We start from the raw sequence: 22,932 nt of genomic DNA, 5'->3' as shown, positions 1-22,932 counted from the left end.
AACACGACGTGGCATGAACTCGACTAATGTCCGAAGCAGTGCTGGAGGACTGCCTTTAAACCCGTAAGAGTAGGAGGAGGTGGAGATCTCTTCTGAACAGCACATTGTAAAGCATCCCAGATATGCTCAATAATGTTCATGTCTGGGGAGTTTGGTGGCCAGCGGAAGTGTTGGAACTCAGAAGTGTGTTCCTGGAGCCGCTCTGCAGCAATTCTGGATGTGTGGGGTGTCGCATTGTCCTGCTGGAATGGCCGAAGTCCGTCGGAACGCACAATGGACATGAATGGATGCAGGTGATCAGACACCTGTCAGAGTCGTTTCCAGACGATCAGGAGTTCCGTATCACTCCAACTGCACAAGATCCACACCATTACAGAGCGTCCACCAGCTTTAACAGTCCGCAGGGCCCATGGATTCACGAGATTGTGTCCATACCCGCACACTTCCATCCGCTCGATGCAATTTGAAACGAGACTCGTCCGACCAGGCAAGATGTCTGCAAGAGTCCAATGTCGGTGTTCATGGGCCCAGGCGAGGTGTAAAGCTTCCTGTCGTGCAGTCATCAAGGGTACACGAGTGGGCCTTCGGCTCCGAAAGTATATATCGATGTTTCGTTGAATAGTTCGCACTCTGACACTTGTTGATGACCCAGCACTGGAATCTGCAGCAATTTGCGGAAGGGTTGCACTTCTGTCACGCCGAACGATTCTCTTCAGTCGTCGTTGGTCCCGTTCTTGCTGGATCTTTTCCCAGCCGCAGCGATGTCGGATATTTGATATTTTACCGGATTCCTGATATTCACGGTACACTCGTGAAATGGTCGTACGGGAAAGTCCCCACTTCATTGCAACCTCGGAAATGCCGTGTCCCATAGCTCGTGCGGCGTCTGTAACACCACGTTCAAACTCACTGAAATCCTGACAACCTCCCGTTGTAGCAGTAGTAACCGATCTAAAAACTGAGCCAGACATTTGTTTTGTATAGGCGTTACCGACCGCAGCGCCGTATTCTGCCTGTTTACAAATCAAATGGTTCAAATGGCTCTAAGCACTATGTACTTAATTTCTGGGGTCATCAGTCCCCTAGACTTAGAACTACTTAAACCTAACTAACCTAAGGACATCACACACATCCATGCTCGAGGCAGGATTCGAACCTGCGACGGTAGCAGCAGCGCGGTTCCGGACTGAAGCGCCTAGAACCGCTCGGCCACAGCGACCGGCTGCCTGTTTACATATCTCTGTAATTGAATACGTATGCCTATTCCAGTTTCTTTGGCGCTTTAGTGTAATATAGTCGCTAACATCGACTGTTAAAATCAGCAATTTGTGTTCATATTGGCGGTGTTTCGCCATTGTACCTAATGTAATCACCGTTACATACATCGATGTAACTGAAAATTATAACAGCAAGGAGAATCAACTTGACTGGAATCGAAGATGTGGTAGATGACAGTAAAAAACTGATTCGAATCAAACAAATGTACTTAGCCCATAATGCCTTCTGAGATCCCGCTCGAAACATTGGCACCAATTAGATCTTATTCTAACTAAAAGGAAAGATCTGCGTTACTTTCTTCATACACGTTCTTTTCTTAGTGACTGTGACACGGATCATGCAAAGTGCACTTTGTGACCTAAAAGTTCCACTCTGCCAGAACAGCTTGCAAAACAAAAATTAATCTTTGCCAAACAAGAAACAGTGCTGCAGTAGAAGTGTTTAGTGGCGTGATACGAAAAGGAATGGCTCCCTGGTACCCAGCCGCTCCTATTTCTGAAGACTGGCAGAAGATAAAATCGCTTCTTACCGTTGCGGCTGTAAATGTGTTCGGTAATCTGGAAGCAGGATCCCAGGATTGGTTCATCGAGAACGTAGTTGTCCTGAAACCTCTCCTAGAGGCTAAGCATCAGACCACAGTCATCTAGCATAAAAACCCATGCGCAGGGAGCTAAGCAAAGCAAAGACAGCTATTCAGCACACTGTCCGCAACTGCATCAATTCCTATTGGGAGCAACTTTGCATTGGCACACAGGAGTATTTCACTGCTGGCGACATCGTTGGTGTGAACTCGGGCATTAAACGGGCCATTGGACCCATTCCAAAGAAGATAGTACCACTCAAGCAAATAGATGGAAAAGCCTTCACAGATCGAAATCGTCAATTGCACCGTTGGGTAGAACATTACTCCAGCCTCTACTCACATCCCATCAACAGTAGTCCAAACGCAACGGATGATGTTCCTCAGATGACACCTTACCATGACTTGGATGCCACGCCTACTGGCCGGCCGTTGTGGTCGAGCGGTTCTAGGCGCTTCAGTCCGGAACCACGCGGCTGCTACGGTCGCAGGTTCGAATCCTGCCTCGGGCATGGATGTGTGCGAAGTCCTTAGGTTAGTTAGGTTTAAATAGTTCTAAATTCTAGGGGACTGATGACCTCAGATGTTAAGTCCCATAGTGCTTGGAGCCATTTGAACCATTTTTGAACCACGCCTACTACGGAGGAGCTTCAAAGAGCAATTGCACAGCTCAGATGTGGGAAGTGCCCTGGCAAAGACAACATCTCCACAGAAATTGTATAACTTAAGCCATTTTTCCCACTGATCTTCAACCTCTTAGTGAAATTTTGGGCTGAGCGTACTGTGCCGCAAGACAAGCGCGATGCCAATATTGTTACTTATACACAGGTAAAGGTGATCGGGGCAATCGCAACTGTCACCGTGGAATCTCACTTCTGAGTATACCTGGAAAAACATTTGCCCGTGTGGTGTTGGGCAGACTTCAGAAGCTTGCCGAGATCATATACCCTCAGGAACAATGTGGGTTTCGTCCCCAACGATCTACAGTTGATATGATATTCACACTCTGGCAAATTCAGGGAAAGTGCCGCGAGCAGAAAACCCCTCTGTTCATTGCTTTCGACGGAATAACATCTGACCCTTTCGCTGTGAAAAGAGGGTTCTCGTCAAGGCTGCGTAAGGCTCCCACTCTGTTCAATATCTTTTTCTCAGCGCTCCTCAAAGTCGCTCTTGGTGAAACTAACCTGGACATTCATCTGTATACCAGAGCTGATGGGAAGCCCTACAACATTTCTCTACTCAGATCCAAGCGCTTTCGAGGAGATTTGTTTGTAAATAGCCTTTTACTTGCTGACGATGCTGCATTTGTAGTGTTTACTCAAGACGGTCTATAAGAGCTTGTGGCTAAATCCTCTACTGCATGCAAGCTCTTCGCCAAGTCTATAAACGTAAAGAAGACGGTTGTCGTGACACAACGATACACAGATCCACATGTCATCAAACTGGAGAATAGCGAAGGCTGCCAGCACTTTTGGAAAGTTCCGCACATGGGACAACAAACATCTTACATTGTCGACAAAAATACCTGTGTGTCAGTCATGTGTGATGAGTACTCTCCCGTATGGAGCGGAGACTTGGAAGTCGTATGCCAAACAGGAACGAAAGCTCAACGCCTTTCACCTGCGTTGCTTACGGAGCATCTTGGGAATATCATGGAAGGATCATGTGACAAATGATATGGTTCTGAAAACTGCAGAACAACAGAGTATCACCGCCACGCTCAAGCAACGTCGCCTGCGGTGGTTAGTACACTTGCATCGTGTGGACGGGCTACTCCCGTCTGCCCAGGCGCACATTACTCAGTGAAACAGCAGGAGCAAAGAGACCTCGTTGAAGACCTTCACTGCGCTTTAGGGATTGCGTCAAGCGTGATACGTGCGCATTTAATATTGACAGTGACAAGTGGGAGCAACTCGCTGACGATCAAGGAAACTGACCGCAGATGAAAGCAAGATGCACGACCAAGTATGGCTAAACAACTTAGCTGCAAAACGATCGCGCAGACATGAGATTATGACTAAACCTCCTGCTGGAGCGACGCATATTTGCCTCGCTTGTTGGCGCCAAGTCGGCTCTCGCATCTGGCTTCTAAGTCACCAGCGAAAATGTCTCCACGATGCTATTTGAATCTTCCGACAGGAAGCACCAGGCCATTATATACTTCGCCCAATAGCTTTGTTCCAGCGACAGTCAAAAGCATTTCCATTTGCTGTTAACGGTTTCGACGAATCACCCGTCATCATAAACTTCATGTACATAAAAGAGAACAGACAAGGATCTTAATTCGTACTCTAGGCTCTGGGAAATAACTACTGTGTAACGATAAAATAACAAAAGAATAATTACTAGATGCAGTTGGTGCAAACGGCGATACAAGGTCAACGTAGAGTTGACGGTTTTGGAGGTGGAATGCAATATTATTTTTGCCTATTCATAGGTCTAGCTTAGTGAAAGGAAAAGCCGTTCAGACAGATTTAATACTTTTATTCTTCACAGTTATTTGACATGATTTTTCACGATTTGTTTAAATTTAAATTTTGAAACAAATGGATTTTCGTTTCGAAAATGTAAACGTATATGAGTAGACAAAGACAAGATTCCACTCAGCCTATAAAACTTAGATCTCTACCAACTGACGCCGATAACGTTGACAACGTACCGGGAAGGTTACGTCACCGCTTGCAGCAGGTGCATTTAACTATAGTTTTATTACTATTTTATCGTCACATACATCAACAGCTGTGGAATTTTTTAGACTCAATGAGAAAATGTTCTTATGGCATTACACACTCTTTTCCATCTGAAATATTTATAATGTATTTGAACTTCATTACTTCGATGAATTTATTATTTCTATCTTCAAATTCTGAAGGTGGCAGGGGTAAAATACAAGGAGCGAAAGGCTATTTACAATTTGTACAGAAACCAGATGGCAGTTATAAGAGTCGAGGGACATGAAAGGGAAGCAGCGGTTGGGAATGGAGTGAGACAGGGTGGTAACCTCTCCCCGATGTTATTCAATCTGTATATTGAGCAAGCAGTAAAGGAAACAAAAGAAAAATTCGGAGTAGGTATTAAAATTCATGGAGAAGAAATAAAAACTTTGAGGTTCGCCGATGACATTGTAATTCTGTCAGAGACAGCAAAGGACTTGGAAGAGCAGTTGAATGGAATGGATAGTGTCTTGAAAGGAGGGTATAAGATGAACATCAACAAAAGCAAAACGAGGATAATGGAATGTAGTCAAATTAAATCGGGTGATGCTGAGGGGATTAGATTAGGAAATGAGACACTTAAAGTAGTAAAGGAGTTTTGCTATTTAGGGAGTAAAATAACTGATGATGGTCGAAGTAGAGGGGATATAAAATGTAGACTGGCAATGGCAAGGAAATCGTTTCTGAAGAAGAGAAATTTGCTAACATCGAGTATAGATTTAAGTGTCAGGAAGTCGTTTCTGAAAGTATTTGTATGGAGTGTAGCCATGTATGGAAGTGAAACATGGACGATAACCAGTTTGGACAGGAAGAGAATAGAAGCTTTCGAAATGTGGTGCTACAGAAGAATGCTGAAGATAAGGTGGGTAGATCACGTAACTAATGAGGAGGTATTGAATAGGATTGGGGAGAAGAGGAGTTTGAGGCACAACTTGACTAGAAGAAGGGATCGGTTGGTAGGACATGTTTTGAGGCATCAAGGGATCACAAATTTAGCATTGGAGGGCAGCGTGGAGGGTAAAAATGGTAGAGGGAGACCAAGAGATCAATACACTAAGCAGATTCAGAAGAATGTAGGTTGCAGTAGGTACTGGGAGATGAAGAAGCTTGCACAGGATAGAGTAGCATGGAGAGCTGCATCAAACCAGTCTCAGGACTGAAGACCACAACAACAACAACAACATCATATCTTCATAGACACGGTTGATAAAACTGACTGCTCGATCAGTTAGTTGTTTATCGTGTCATCGTTAGCAGATTCTCAATAACTTCTTACGTAAATTTCTTTGATCGCAAACGTATTCCAGTGAAGTGTTAGGAGTGACACAATGATGCACCTTTAAGCAACAACTTAAAAATGGTTATGTCAATATTTTGTGTCGATAAGAGCACTTTTTTAGACTCAGTTTCCTTTTAGATTTCTAAGATTGTGTGCAGCAAAAGTCGCGTTTCACTTACAAACTTCCTGTTGTAAATGTTAAATAAAAACATATGAAAAGCTAAAAATTTAACAGAAGTCAATAAGCTGAGTAAGGTAGGCAGATAACAGGCGTGACTATCATTCTGCTCGGCAAGTAACATAAATAGGAAAGAGGAAACGGAGTCCACGAATGCAACGCAAAATTGGTCCAAATTGCGGAATCAACAGGGGTGCTACAAATCAAGGTAAGAATCACTTGGAAGAGTATGGAGTATATATTTGTACCTCCAGTATTTGCAGAAGACTCATTACGGCAGCCTTCTAGTACGATGGCCGAAAAAGAAAGCCAAATTTGACGTCTGGAATAACTAACAAGACACACGATTGAGATGAAAATGTTAAAAACCTTTTGGGGGAAAATTAGAGCAATGTAATGAAACCTATTTTACCGCTTCTTAAGAATCTCTGAGAGTAAAGTGAGATTAGTGGAGACTGACAAAGGTATTGAGGCCACTTCTATTTGATACAATGTGCTTTATTCTCCTGTTTCTTCCCACAAAACATAGCAGAAACTTCTGTTTTCAGGCGTCCCCATTCTCTTGCATCATCATGGCAGCGTGCTTATTGGAAGGCACATATCCATTGAAATGAGTAAGTGTGTCTCGGAAATTTGTATAGACTATGTGAAGCATTCTATTGGCACTACTGTAGTTGTACTTCTTCCTTCTAAGTGAAACGACAACATACACTCCTGGAAATTGAAATAAGAACACCGTGAATCCATTGTCCCAGGAAAGGGAAACTTTATTGACACATTCCTGGGGTCAGATACATCACATGATCACACTGACAGAACCACAGGCACATAGACACAGGCAACAGAGCATGCACAATGTCGGCACTAGTACAGTGTATATCCACCTTTCGCAGCAATGCAGGCTGCTATTCTCCCATGGAGACGATCGTAGAGATGCTGGATGTAGTCCTTTGGAACGGCTTGCCATGCCATTTCCACCTGGCGCCTCAGTTGGACCAGCGTTCGTGCCGGACGTGCAGACCGCGTGAGACGACGCTTCATCCAGTCCCAAACATGCTCAATGGGGGACAGATCCGGAGATCTTGCTGGCCAGGGTAGTTGACTTACACCTTCTAGAGCACGTTGGGTGGCACGGGATACATGCGGACGTGCATTGTCCTGTTGGAACAGCAAGTTCCCTTGCCGGTCTAGGAATGGTAGAACGATGGGTTCGATGACGGTTTGGATGTACCGTGCACTATTCAGTGTCCCCTCGACGATCACCAGTGGTGTACGGCCAGTGTAGGAGATCGCTCCCCACACCATGATGCCGGGTGTTGGCCCTGTGTGCCTCGGTCGTATGCAGTCCTGATTGTGGCGCTCACTTGCACGGCGCCAAACACGCATACGACCATCATTGGCACCAAGGCAGAAGCGACTCTCATCGCTGAAGACGACACGTCTCCATTCGTCCCTCCATTCACGCCTGTCGCGACACCACTGGAGGCGGGCTGCACGATGTTGGGGCGTGAGCGGAAGACGGCCTAACGGTGTGCGGGACCGTAGCCCAGCTTCATGGAGACGGTTGCGAATGGTCCTCGCCGATACCCCAGGAGCAACAGTGTCCCTAATTTGCTGGGAAGTGGCGGTGCGGTCCCCTACGGCACTGCGTAGGATCCTACGGTCTTGGCGTGCATCCGTGTGTCGCTGCGGTCCGGTCCCAGGTCGACGGGAACGTGCACCTTCCGCCGACCACTGGCGACAACATCGATGTACTGTGGAGACCTGACGCCCCATGTGTTGAGCAATTCGGCGGTATGTCCACCCGGCCTCCCGCATGCCCACTATACGCCCTCGCTCAAAGTCCGTCAACTGCACATACGGTTCACGTCCACGCTGTCGCGGCATGCTACCAGTGTTAAAGACTGCGATGGAGCTCCGTATGCCACGGCAAACTGGCTGACATTGACGGTGGCGGTGCACAAATGCTGCGCAGCTAGCGCCATTCGACGGCCAACACCGCGGTTCCTGGTGTGTCCGCTGTGCCGTGCGTGTGTTCATTGCTTGTACAGCCCTATCGCAGTGTCCGGAGCAAGTATGGTGGGTCTGACACACCGGTGTCAATGTGTTCTTTTTTCCATTTCCAGGAGTGTATATCATGATAGGAGGGGGCAGATGCCATGAAGATTCATTACAAGAATTCAAAGGAAGTATAGCTGATTCACAAATTAAATTCCTTGTAGAATTCTCGTCCGATTCAGTCCTGATTATTCTTCATAGATCTGCTAGCCTTGCCACGCAGTATTAGCAAATGAGGCGAGAACGTTTAAAAAAGTGGTGTGGAATTTTTCAACCAATTCTAATGGCACATGTTGCAAGAGAGGCATTGTACATGACGAAGAGGCATACTCCTAACACTCCGAAAGACTGCACTACAATTTAAGTACGCAAACATATTGCTTGCTGCATATAGTCTCATTACGCGCAATGATTATGCCGTTGTGATGAGGGGAATTCGGGCGCAGTGACGATAAAATGAGGATGGTTTACAACACAGACAGTCCGCACTATAGTTGCCACCTGAACAATCTGTGCGGCGGCCTGCAGATTACCATTAGTGCACAGCTTTCAAAGCGGTACTCCTCGGTAGGTGCAGCATTATTTGGTGTAAAATGTCAGTTTCCTGTATCTCACCCGATTCGGTTCTTTATTTATTTTATTCGTACTGACATTGTATTATTGTACTGAAGAGACACCAAACATTGACACGGGCTGTATGAACTTTATTCCGATGAACTGTGACTGCATTCGAAAATTTCTATATACAATTTACAGTTAGCGCCGATGCTTCATGTGTATAGTCCGCACCATGGTTGCAGTACATGCTCGACTGAATTCTTCATGGCAAAGTTTGATAGATAAAGTCAAAATGAAGCTGGAATGAACGTTACTTTCAATATCGACCGAAAATTACGTAAGAGTTCTCGTGTAAGCTGCTCGTTTCCAATACAGGCGGCAGATCTAACTGCTACCCATGTCACATCAGGACCAAAGTACGCTCAAGCTACGTTGGAGCGACGCACATATTCACCGGGAGAGTTTCGCTTTAGAGTGGTATTCTCAATCTAAGAGAGGTGTCAACTTAGCACTGAGTTGCATTGGAACTGGTATTTTATAACAGACAAGCCTGCTGAGCTACAAATACCATTCGAAAAGTGAGGCTCTTTTGATTAACGTGAGTATACTACATAGAAATAACACGTAAATCAGTGTGAACCACACTTAAAGAACCACAAAAGCTGGACGCTGCAGATAACAGTCCCCACGTTTGCGCTGCATTGCCTGCAAAACCAGAAACGGATGTGCTGTAGGTGTAGAAATTCTGCACTCTTGGTCCAATGGCCAGACACTGTCACTGACTGAAATATCGCAAGAACCACCCTGAATAGCTATTGAATGTACAACACCATCTTCGTAAGTACTGCTAGCCAATAGGCTAATAATCCTAAGTCAAGGTAGCAAAAATAAATAATTACTTAAAATGGTTCAAATGGCTCTGAGCACTATGGGACTTAACATCTATGGTCATCAGTCCCCTAGAACTTAGAACTACTTAAACCTAACTAACTTAAGGACATCACACAACACCCAGTCATCACGAGGCAGAGAAAATCCCTGACGCCGCCGGGAATCGAACCCGGGAACCCGGGCGCGGGAAGCGAGAACGCTACCGCACGACCACGAGCTGCGGACAATTACTTAAACAAGTGGTAAATAAGTACGTTTTTCCTAAGTGAAACACCTTTTCGTGACTTCCACATAACGTATCGATTGTACTTACATACCAGTGCGACGTATCACGCAATGAAATGTACCACTAAATTGAAAATGAACAGCTTAAGTGGTGTCTGATGCAGTTTGCAATAGATATTCACTTTACCTCACGTGATTCAGTGTAAGAATACCAGTCCAGCATGTACTGCAAATTAAGCGTGTAGCATTCATACGAAACAATTACGATTACTGTAAATCATAAGAAATGGACAAGCAACGCTCTATATTGATTACGGTTTAACGAAATATAATTCACCCTAAACATGTTGCCGTTTACTGCATTTTCGAACGAATTTTATTATTAAAATCACGGAATCCTCTATCCATCTCGGGCAATATATTGTTTGTTTGAATTTTATCACATTAACATTCTATGAACAAACTGAGACAACTTATCGTTAGAATATTTAAGAAAACCTGTACACCACACAGAAATTACGCAGCGGAGTAAGTTAGGTTTCCACTGACATAATGGCAGTATTATAAGAGTCTTGACTCAGGCCTACAGTTACAGATAAATACGTTACCTCACTTCAACATTTGGCTATCGAATGACGAGAGTTTTTTTTTTCCTCAATGCAATACCAAGAAATGTCACGAAGGTACTTTGTGTCTTCCTTTGCAGTACAACAATGTTTTCAGCGGCCACACCGGCCGGCTTAAGATGTTTCGTCTCCGGATGAGCTCAAAGTGCTTACAGTATGCGACTGATGTCCTTAATACATACGAGTATTTAAATTTCCTATGTGTCCTTTTTCAGACGATGTCTATTTACTTCTGGAAGCGCCTTTTCTCTGTAACACGTTCAAGCAATTGTTACTGGGTGACAAATACACCGTTTTTAATTTTCTACTGTTTCTCAAAGCATTATTTAATAGTGGAATATTTTACCTCTACTTTCTGGGAAAGAAAGGTTGGTGCGATCACCGCTTTTTTATTATTATTTTTATTTTTTGCCTATACTTTGGTCCATGACAAGGTCAGCTTTTGGTATATTATTTTACTTCCTTACAATAACCGCTAATAAAGTATTTCTAATTTAAGCGCTGGTAGACGCTATGCACATTTATTTTTGGAGCAATTTCTGGCTACCATAACTAATTTTGACGTTGGTACAAAAAACTGTCTGGCAAAGGTGACATTCTCCATTGCAAATAAAAACCACTGCATCACAAAACTGCAATAAAGCTTTCGACTACTAGCTATTGAGGCTGTGTGTATACTGAAGCTGGAAGTGGCCAGCCTACTCTTACTTTTGTTTTCAGTACGTATGGAAAGTGAAATGACCACAGTTCTAGGTTCTTACCATGTGCAAACTGTCTCGAAACCGGTTATGGAGTTTAGAGTTCGATAGTGGCTTCACTATGGTTGCGGTGAAGGACTAATTTGTAGCGTAGTCCGTGTAAGTCAAGGTTGTGAAATCCATAATCTGTTACAAGAAATAAAGGTTTTATTAACAGATTGATCCGTAGCGTGCCCTGATGAAAAAATTGAAGTAGAAGCATCTTTAGTCTACATCTGAAAATCTCCTATCTGCCATGCATTTTATTACTATGGGCAGATTGTCATAGTTTTAAAACAGCCCTGATTCTTCTCTCTCTCTGTCAAAGTTAATTTCCTTGAAGGGAAATGCAGGTCAAAGTTTCTTCTGTTGTTGTACAGATTATATTACAGTTTTCGTTCCATAGACCCAAAACTGAGATGATTCTCGTTGGTGTGGAACATGTCAGAAAGTATAACATAAAAAATAAATACTTAATATAATAATTACTACCCTGGTTATTTGTCAAGTGTCAAAACTGAAATCTAACAGACATTTTTACCTAAGCCGGTCTAACAGTCCCTTAAAACAGTGACCCGTATATACAACAAGTTTCCTTTAATTTGCGTCTGTGGTCACAAACTTTTTGTTAACGGATTACCGGTTTCGGTCGATAAAGAACATCAGATTTGCAGCAGCAAAAGCTGGGAAAAAACATAAATACACTCGCAGATTGTCTACAGCTTAAAAACAATGAATAGACCATAATGAAAAGTACTACTGACATATATATGCGTTTGACGCTGTAAGTATGAAATATCTGTTTTACATAAAGAAAGTCCTAATGTACTTCACCCATAGTGGCATCGACAAATGTTAAATGCAAAATGAGCACCAACATCGTCAAATATATATAAATATCATCATATGCACGAGTCCTGTTGTCAGTAGCACTACTGTTCAAAACAAGCTGTCCTACAGTAGCCACAAGATGTTTGTAAGTTTACCAGATGTCGCTAATGTAGGCATACACTAGTTTTCAATGATTAATTGAACAGAGTAAAGTAAAGGGGGCTACAATAGTTGAAGTCTGTAATGAGCTTATAACGTATAAAAGGTTTTACAACAATAAAAAGCGATGAAATAGAACACGACAAAAGTCAGAATGTTAAAAAAGAGGAACAGTTAAGAGATAGTAGTTGACATATGCTCAAGTGCCAAAATTCTAGATAATGTCATACGTAATAAACACCTTTGACAGTGCACAGATTATTATTAAAAAAAACTACTTAAACCGTGCTTTATCTGAAACCAAGTTTTTAGTGGTTGCTGGCAATTTATTGAAAATGTGTGTTCCTGAGTACTGGAAGCCTTTTTGGACCAAGGTAAGTGACTTTCGGTCTTTATATAAATTGTTATTATTCTAGTATTGACACTATACAGGGTGTTACAAAAAGGTACGGCCAAACTTTCAGGAAACATTCCTCACACACAAATAAAGAAAAGATGTTATGTGGACATGTGTCCCGAAACGCTTAATTTCCATGTTAGAGCTCATTTTAGTTTCGTCAGTATGTACTGTACTTCCTCGATTCACCGCCAGTTGGCTCAATTGAAGGAAAGTAATGTTGACTTCGGTGCTTATGTTAACATGCGACTCATTGCTCTACAGTACTAGCATCAAGTACATCAGTACGTAGCATCAACAGGTTAGTGTTCATCACGAACGTGGTTTTGCAGTCAGTGCAATGTTTACAAATGCGGAGTTGGCAGATGCCTATTTGATGTATGGATTAGCACGGGGCAATAGCCGTGGCGCGGTAAGTTTGTATCGAGACAGATTTCCAGAACGAAGGTGTCCCGACAGGAAGACGTTCGAAGCAATTGATCGGCGTCCAGGGAGCACGGAACATTCCAGCCTATGACTCGCGACTGGGGGAAGACCTAGAACGACGAGGACACCTGCAATGGACGAGGCAATTCTTCGTGCAGTTGACGATAACCCTAATGTCAGCGTCACAGAAGTAGTTGCTGTACAAGGTAACGTTGACCACGTCACTGTATGGAGAGTGCTACGGGAGAATCAGTTGTTTCCGTACCATGTACAGCGTGTGCAGGCACTATCAGCAGCCGATTGGCCTCCACGGGTACACTTCTGCGAATGGTTCATCCAACAATGTGTCAATCCTCATTTCAGTGCACATGTTCTCTTTACGGATGAGGCTTCATTCCAACGTGATCAAATTGTAAATTTTCACAATCAACGTGTGTGGGCTGATGAGAATCCGCAAGCAATTGTGCAATCACGTCATCAACACAGATTTTCTATAAACGTTTGGGCAGGCATTGTTGGTGATGTCTTGATTGGGCCCCATGTTCTTCCACCTGCGCTCAATGGAGCACGTTATCATGATTTCATACGGGATACTCTACCTGTGCTGCTAGAACATGTGGCTTTACAAGTACGACACAACATGTGGTTCATGCACGATGGAGCTCGTGCACATTTCAGTCGAAGTGTTCGTATGCTTCTCAACGACAGATTCGGTGACCGATGGATTGGTAGATGCGGACCAATTCCATGGCCTCCACGCTCTCCTGACCTCAACCCTCTTGACTTTCATTTATGGGGGCATTTGAAAGCTCTTGTCTACGCAACCCCGGTACCAAATGTAGACACTCTTCGTGCTCGTATTGTGGACGGCTGTGATACAATACGCCATTCTCCAGGGCTGCATCAGCGCATCAGGGATTCCTTGCGATGGAGGGTGGATGCATGTATCCTTGCTAACGGAGGACATTTTGAACATTTCCTGTAATAAAGTGTTTGAAGTCACGCTGGTACGTTCTGCTGCTGTGTGTTTCCATTCCATGATTAATGTGATTTGAAGAGAAGTCATAAAATGAGCTCTAACATGGAAAGTAAGCGTTTCCGGACACATGTCCACATAACATATTTTCTTTCTTAGTGTGTGAGGAATGTTTCCTGAAACTTTGGCCGTACCTTTTTGTAACACCCTGTATATTCAGCAATTGGTTGGAAATATGAGACGTATTGCTTCCAACGAATTTCATTAAGGAATAAATATAATGAGAAGCAGTGGTTAGAATACGAAGTTCCTTGAACAGGTCTGTGCACCATGTTCTTGAACTTACACCACAAATGAATCTTACTACGCGCATTCGCGCGCTAAAAACGTTTGCTCGGTTTGATGAGTTAGCCCAGAATATGACCCCATATGACATGATAGAATGAAAGGGAGGAAAGTATGCAATTGTGTTATTATTTAGATCTACACGGATACTCTGAAACTTACATTTAAGTGCCTGGCAGAGGGTTCATCGTACCACCTTCACAATAATTCTCTATTATTCCAGTTTAGAACACAGCGGGGAAAAAACGAACACCTATATCTTTATGTGCGCGCTCTGATTGCCCTTATTTTGTTATGATGGTCGTTTCTCCCTACGTAGGATGGCGACAACAAAATATTTTCGCATTTGAAGGAGAAAGTTGGTGATTGAAGTTTCGTGAGAAGATTCCGCCCGCGAAGAAAAACGCCTTTGTTTTAATGATGTCCACACAAAATCCTGTATCATTTGAGGGACACTCTCTCCCGATAATACAAAACGTGCTGCCCTTCTTTGAACTTTTTTTGATTTACTCCGTCAGTCCTATCTGGTAAGGATCCCACACCGCGCAGCAGTATTCTAAAAGAGGACGGACAAGCGTAGTGTAGGTTCCAATTTAAGTTGTTCGTAATTATAATTCCTAGGTATTTACTTGAATTTACGGCATTTAGATCTGACCTAATTTATCGCGTAAACGAAGTTTAACGAATTCCTTTTAGCACTCATGTGGATGACCTCAAACTTTTCTTTATTTAGGGTCAATTGTAAATTTTCGCACCATATAGATATCTTTTCTAAATCGTTTTGCAATTTGCTTTGAACTTCTGACGACTGCACTAGTCGATAAACGACAGCGTCATCTGCAAACAACCTAAGGCACCTGCTCAGATTGTCTCCCAAATCGTTTATATAGATAAGGAACAGCAAGCGGCCTATAACACTACCTTGTGGAACACCAGAAATCACTTCTGTTTCACTCGATGACTTTCCGTCAACTACTACGAATTGTGACCCCTCTGACAGGAAGTCACAAATCCAGTCCAATAACAGACGATATTCCGTAAACACGCAATTTCACTAGACGCCACTTGTGTGGTACAGTGTCAAAAGCCTTCCGGAAATCCAGAAATACGGAATAAATCTAAAATCCCATGTCAATAGCACTCAACACTTCATGCAAATAAAGAGCTACTTGTGTTTCACAAGAACGATGTTTTCTAAATCCACGTTGACTGTGTCAATAGACCGTTTTGGTTCAAATGGCTCTGAGCACTATGGGACTTAACATCTATGGTCATCAGTCCGATAGAACTTAGAACTACTTAAACCTAACTAACCTAAGGACATCACACAACACCCAGTCATCACGAGGCAGAGAAAATCCCTGACGCCGCCGGGAATCGAACCCGGGAACCCGGGCGCGGGAAGCGAGAACGCTACCGCACGACCACGAGCTGCGGACAATAGACCGTTTTCTTCGAGGTAATTCATAATGTTCGAACATAATATATGTTCCAAAATGCTGCTGCATATCGACGTTAACGATATGGGCCTGTAATTTAATGGATTACTCGTACTACATTTCTTAAATATTGGTGTGACCCGTGCAACTTTCCAGTCTTTGGGTACGGATCTTTCGCCGAGCGAACGGTTGTATATGATTGTTAAGTAAGGACCTAATGGATCAGCATACTCCGAAAGGAACCTAATTGGTATACAGTCTGGACCAGAAGACTTGCTTTTATTAAGAGATTAAAGTTCCTTCACTACTCCGAGGATATTTACTTCTACGTTACTCATGTTAGCAACTGTTCTTGATTCGAATTCTGGAATATTGGAATATTTACTTGGTCTTCTTTTGTGAAGGCATTTCGGAAGGCTGTGTTTCGTAACTCTGCTTCGGCAGCACTGTCTTCGATAGTATCTCGATTGCTACCAAGCAGAGAAGGCATTGATTGTTTCTTGCCGCTAACATATGTCACATACGACCAGAATCTCTGGATTTTCTGCCAGGTTTCGAGACGAAATTTCGTTGTGGAAACTGTTGTAAGCATCTCGCATTGAAGTCCGCGCTAAATTTCGAGAGTCTGTAAAAGATCGCAAATTTTTGGGATATTGCGTGTTTAAATTTGGGATATTTGTTTCGTTGTTTCTCTGCAACAGTGTTCTGACCCGTTTTGTGTTAAGGAGGATCAGCTCCATGGTTTGTTTATTTATTTGGTATAAATATCTCAATTGCTGCCTTTACTATTTCTTTGAATTCTAGCCACATCTGGGCTACACTTATATTATTAATTTGGAAGGAGTGGAAATTGTCTCTCAGGAAGGCGTCAAGTGAATTTTTATCTGCTTTTTTGAATAGGTAAATTTTTCGTTAATTTTTGGAGGATTTGTGGATTACAACATTCATCTCGGTACGACAACCCTGTGTTCAATATATTAGTGAATAACTCTGCTACTCTCAAGCTTTGATGTATTGTTGGTGCACAGCGACTTCAGAAAGTAAGTTATGTATGTCGTCCCCACGCAAAGACAACTGCGTAATAAGAGTGGCACATTGTCAGAAATGAGTACATGTTTCGGGTTTCGGTGCAGTAGAGATAACACGTTTATCACGGAGGACGAGATGAATGGCGCGGTAACTGGGAACGTAAACCAAAGTTGGAGTACTAGAGACAGCACGACTCGTGTGGGCAAAACGTCTAAACTGCGAACAGATTCATAGTGAAATGCAATGTTCTGTGCAGCCGCAGTGAAAAACTGTGCCCACAACGCTGATCGTCAAGTCCACATCTTGCACCTTTCGATTTGTGTATTCCTGGGAGTTGAAAGAAAATCTTAGGGGAAACAGATTATCCAGTGACGAGGTTGCTTACACAGCGGTTCTCGACGAGGTCTGTAACCAAGGAATTGAACTATTGTAGAATATTCCTAACGTTGTTTACAGAAGCTTGTGGCTATGGTGAAATGGCTCAAATGGCTCTGAGCACTATCGGACTTAACTTCTGAGGTCATCAGTCCTCTAAAACTTAGAACTACTTAAACCTAACTAACCTAAGGACAGCACACACATCCATGCCCGAGGCACGTTTCGAACCTGCGACCGCAGCGGTCGCGCGGTTCCAGACTGCAGCGCCTAGATCCGCTCGGCCACCCCGGCCGGCGCTATGGTGAAAAACCGTGGCATTTTGAAGTGTAGTACAGAATTCAGTAAAAGTTACTTGGCTTATCATAATGAAGTTTATCTTAGTTTTTACGTTCCCTCCTAACAAATTTCTTGTTGTGAGCTGTGGATAATATTTTCAGCTGCTTAAAGACTGCCTGCTAGAAACGTAATTCTCTTTACTTTCATATGTGCAATGAATTTTTTGCTTAGTGTGCAGTTACTCCGGAATATTGTCCCATATGATATTACTGAATGAGAATATGCGAACTATGGGGGGGGCAGTCAAATGAAAACGAGACGGGTGGAAAAAAAAAAATATGTAAGCTTAATTATTTCCAAAGGAAATCGCCACAACTGTTAATAGATTTTATCCACTGTGAGACAAGACGGTCAATGACTCCATGGAAAAAATGTTTGCGATTGCCTAAGGAATTATGATTGTACCCAGCCGTGCACCTCTTCGTCCGAAGCAAATCGATGGTCACGAGTGTCTTTCTTCAGGGCTCCAGAAATATGGAGATCGGATGGATAGAGTTCAGGGATGTATGGAGGATGTCTTAGGATTTCCCAACGGGACTAACTTCTGCAGCATAGTCATAACAGCCTTGCCAATGGAATGATGCCGTCCATGAAGATTCCTGAGCGTTTGGACTTGATGCGCGCTTCAATTTTTGCGAAGTGACCACGTTTTCCTTAAAGACTCTCCCAATAAGAACGTATTGGAGTTAGTAACACTAACATTCAACTTAATTCCCACTGTAAAGTTCCCCACTAGGGTAGCCAATTGCTCACAAACAGCCATTGATAATATCTTTGTAAAAAGTCCACGGACAAAATTATATTACAAAACCAATAGTCAGTGGCCTCTCAGATCATGACATGCAGTTCCTTCTGTTAAATGTTAACACTGAACAGGATGTAAAATCTGTTTTACCTTATTCGAACACTGTTTTCCCCAAAAACTTAACAAGGTTAGAGCAAAGTCTACAAAGAAGCCATGGATTACTCAAGGAATATGGGTATCTTGTAAAACAAAATGATAACTGTATCTGTCAATCCGAAACAGTTCCAATGTTGATGCTATAGCACATTACAAGAGATACTGCAAAATATTAAAGACTGTAATACAGACATCAAAGCAAATATATTACAAGGAAAATATAGTCATATCGGAAAACAAAATAAAGACAATATGGGATATAGTGAAGGAGGAAACCGGTAGAACCAGGCATGAAGAGGGACAAATATCATTAAGAGTAGATGATACATTGGTGACAGATGTGTATAGTGTTGCAGAACTTTAACATAAATTTCATAACTGTTACTGAAAAGATGGAATTGTCATGTTCTGTAGATGCTGCTATGGAATACCTCAGACCAGACATTTCAAGTAACTTCCATAATATGAATTTGACCCTCACTACCCCAGCAGAAATAATGTCCATCATAAAATCTTTAAAATCAAAAACATCTAGTGGGTATGATGAAATATCAACAAAGCTAATTAAAGAATGTGATTCTGAGTTAAGTAACATATTAAGCTATCTGTGTAACTAATTATTTATCGTTGGAATATTTCCTGAATGATTAAAATATGCTTAAGTTAAACCACTGTTTAAGAAGGGAGATAAAGAAATACCATCAAATTTCCGTCCAATTTCACTTTTGCCAGAGTTCTCAAAAATTTTAGAAAAGGTAATCTACAATCGGCTTTATAACCAACCATCTTATCTCAAATAACATATTGTCAAAGTCACAGTTCGGATTTCTAAAGGGTTCTGATATTGAGAAGGCTATCTACACTTACAGTGAAACTGTGCTTAATTCATTAGATAAGAAATTGCATTCAACTGGTATATTTTGTGATCTGTCAAAGGTGTTTGACTGTGTAAATCACAATATCCTTTTAAGTAAATTAGAATATTATAGTGTAACATGAAATGCTGCAAAATGGTTCAAATCTTATATCTCTGGCAGGAAACAAAGGGTGTTATTAGGGAAGAGACATGTATCAAGCTATCAGGCATCATCAACTGAGAACTAATTACATGTGGGATCCCACAACGTTCCATTTTAGGGCGCTTGCTTTTTCTTGTGTATATCAATGACCTTTCATCAGTAACATTACGAGATGCCAAGTTCGTTTTGTTTGCTGATGATACAAACATTGCAATAAATAGCAAATCAAGTGTAGTCTTGGAAAGAGCAGCTAATAAAATATTTGTGGACATTAATCACTGGTTTCTAGCCATTTCCTTGTCACTAAACTTTGAAACAACACACTACATGCAGTTCAGAACTTGTAAGGGGTGGCCCACGAGTATATGCCTAACATATGATGACAAGCAGATAGAAGAAGCGGACAGTGTTAAATTCTTGGGATTAGAGCTTGATAATAAATTCAACTGGGAAAAGCACACCACAGAACTGCTGAAGCGTCTTAACAAATCTCTATTTGCAATGCGAATTGTGTCAGACATAGGGGATATAAAAATGAAAAAGCTGGCATACTATGCTTACTTTCATTCCATAATGTCATATGGGATTATTTTTTGGGGTAATTCATCAAGCCAAGCTAAAGTTTTCCGGGCACAAAAACGTGCAGTAAGAGTTATATGTGGTGTGAACTCAAGAACATCCTGCAGAAGCCTGTTTAGGGAACTACGGATACTAACTATTGTTTCCCAATATATTTATTCTTTAATGAAATTTGTCACTAAAAATATCACTTTTTCAAACCAACAGCTCAATTAATGGAATCAGTACTAGAAGTAAGAATAATCATCACAAGGATTTAAAGTCACTAGGTCTTGTACAAAAAGGTCTGCATTATTCAGGAACACACATTTTCAATAACTTGCCAGCAGCCATAAAAAGCTTCACAACCAATGAAATTCAGTTTAAGAGAAGTCTAAGGGATTTATTGGTGGCCAACTCCTACTCCATTGATGAATTTCTCAGTAAAACCAACTGATTTGTAGCACAATTTCAGTGCAGTAATGTGTTCAATGTAAATAAGTATTATAGTAGTTGTATTACACGTTTATTACCTTATAAATAAATAAACTTTATTTTAAATTCAGTGCATTAGTATCAGTAAAATGATTCTTTCCTATAGTGTTCGTTAAAAAATGACCACCATTCCACTTGGGACCTGTGGAATGGTACATTAGATTATTCGTTTGAGTTGTAAATATTGGTCATGTATTGTTGTTTTTCTGACATGTTCTACATCCTGGAGGACCACCTCACTACGGATCAATGGGAATCAGTGTGCGATTTGCAGGGGGGGGGGATGGGGGGGATTTCCCCCCCTCTGCATCAGACCATCCCCTCCTCTGGTTTTAGTTTATGCTTCCCAACCTGGATGTTTATTTCCCATGCACTGGAGTAAAACTTTACATATAATTTAAATTTGTGGAGCCGAACACTGAAAGTTTTTAATACAGTCTTACTATTAATACTATTAATATGTTCACTTATTAATTTTGAAAAAGTGTTATGTAGTAGTTAAGCATTTCAAAACATTTAGAACTAAATGACAAGACGACGCGCGCCACATTTCCGTAGCATGCCACAAGGTTGCAAGACGTCGCCCCAGCGTAAACGAGGCTTTCTAAGCCAGGTCTGCATTGTATGGTGGATGTGATGTGTTGCGTACGAAACTAAAACCTGCAATCAGATCCAAACGTCGTGGAAAACTGTGAAGAGGTGTCTTCCTGGAGCAAGATAACGCTATCCCACATCCTGCCAAACGGACAGCTGACACAATAAAGGAGGTGAGATTCGAAGTGCTGTAACAACCACCATACAGTCCAGATCTGGCTCCAAGCGATTTTCACATGTTTGGACCCTTAACGGAAGCACTACAGGGAAGAAGAGTTGAAAGTGATGAAGACATCATTGCTGCGGTGCAAAATTGGTTACAGATGCAACCGATGAACGTATTTTCTGATGAAATAAAAAAAACTAGTAAAACGTCGGGAAAACTGCATTGAAGACCAGGGATGTTACGTAGAAAAATAACGCATGTTTCAATTTTCTATCATCAGAATAAGTACAGCTTTTCACAAATGTGCCTTTACTTTTTGAATTCCCCTCGTATACCTGTATGTAGATGATTTTGTAAATAAGCTTCACCTATAATGTACTATTAAAGACATAACAAGGGATGGCTTTTCTGATAGTGCATACGCATGAATAGTGAGTTTCGGCATTAACATCTATTTATCAAAAAACTCTTTAACCATGGGTAACGCCACGGTCAAAGCTAGTAACACACATAATTGTACTAACCCCCTAAGACATCCCCTCCCACTGGTAAAAGCACAAATCGCACACTGATTGGAATGAAAGTAAATCTAATCTAGTCTACCTCTGTGCGTTTACTGTAGCGCCGTGTTCCACAAAGTCAATGAGCAGTAGGCACAGCCAAAGAAAAAAGTCAACGGACCTTCCTGGAACTGATGCGCTCCCTGTTTCGACTACGCTGCAGAAGTTTCGCTGGGAAGCCTTAGACATCCTCCATACAGTCCGCTCTTTCCCCATGCGATTTACATATTTTTGGAGCTCCAAAGAAAGACGTTTGTGGACGTCGATTTGTTTCGGACGAAGATGTGCAGGACTGGATACAATCTTGGTTCCGAAGGCAAACGCAAACATTTTTCGAGGAAGGCATTGATCGTCTTGTCTCTTAAGTATTAACAGTTATGGTGATTTTTTCTTAAATAATAAGCCGTCTATTTGATAACTTTATCTTGGAATTCTTCCATTAGGTCCGTGTCTGCATAGAAAAACAATGTCGGAATTTTGAGTCCTCCTGCAAAGCACCTTGTTATTTGTTTACTTATTTATTCAAAAATGGTTCAAATGGCTCTGAGCACTATGGGACTTAACTTCTGAGGTCATCAGTCCCCTAGAACTTAGAACTAGTTAAACCTAACTAACCTAAGGACATCACACACATCCATGCCCGAGGCTAGATTCGAAGCTGCGACCGTAGCGATCGCGCGGTTCCAAACTGTAGCGCCTAGAACCGCACGCCACCCCGGCCGGCGCACATATTTATTCCCCAAACTAGATTCGGTGATAAATATCACCATTATCAGTGGGTTCTTTAAATCTAAAACACACAGAAAATAATATAGTTATACAAACACAGTAACACATTTTTACTGTTCGTTTTTTGAAATATAGTTTTCTTTAGATGCTTTCATACTACCTTGTTTATTGTATGTTATGGCTTGTTTTTAAGAATTATTGTCGCCGTTTGCAGCCTATTTTCTGTGCTTTTTCTGTTGCCGTTTTTTCTTAGCGTACATAATGCCACCTGCAACTGCGTGAGCGGCTGTCAGTAAACAAATGCCAAAAGGTGAATTTACATATGTCAGCGTTATACACTTGGGGTTGCGGTAGTGTCACGGAATACAATTTTGGTGTGTACTGGGCTGTTAATTATTTGTGTACCTTAGCATTCTCGCAACGTGCGATACATATCACATTCCCTTAATGTCGTTTACTTAATTTTTTCA

The 22,932-nt window shown here is 42.1% G+C and overlaps 1 protein-coding gene across 1 annotated transcript in view; it reads right to left on the bottom strand.

The window, feature by feature from the left end:
• The window catches only part of LOC126252989 (uncharacterized), a 999,773-nt gene that overhangs the window by 245,018 nt on the left and 731,823 nt on the right, over positions 1-22,932 (bottom strand). The window lies entirely within an intron of this gene.

The sequence above is a fragment of the Schistocerca nitens genome, chromosome 4 (genome assembly GCF_023898315.1).
Source record: "Schistocerca nitens isolate TAMUIC-IGC-003100 chromosome 4, iqSchNite1.1, whole genome shotgun sequence".
Lineage (NCBI taxonomy): Eukaryota > Metazoa > Arthropoda > Insecta > Orthoptera > Acrididae > Schistocerca > Schistocerca nitens.
The sequence above is the reverse complement of the archived record's forward strand: the minus strand, read 5'-3'. Positions and strand labels throughout refer to the sequence as shown.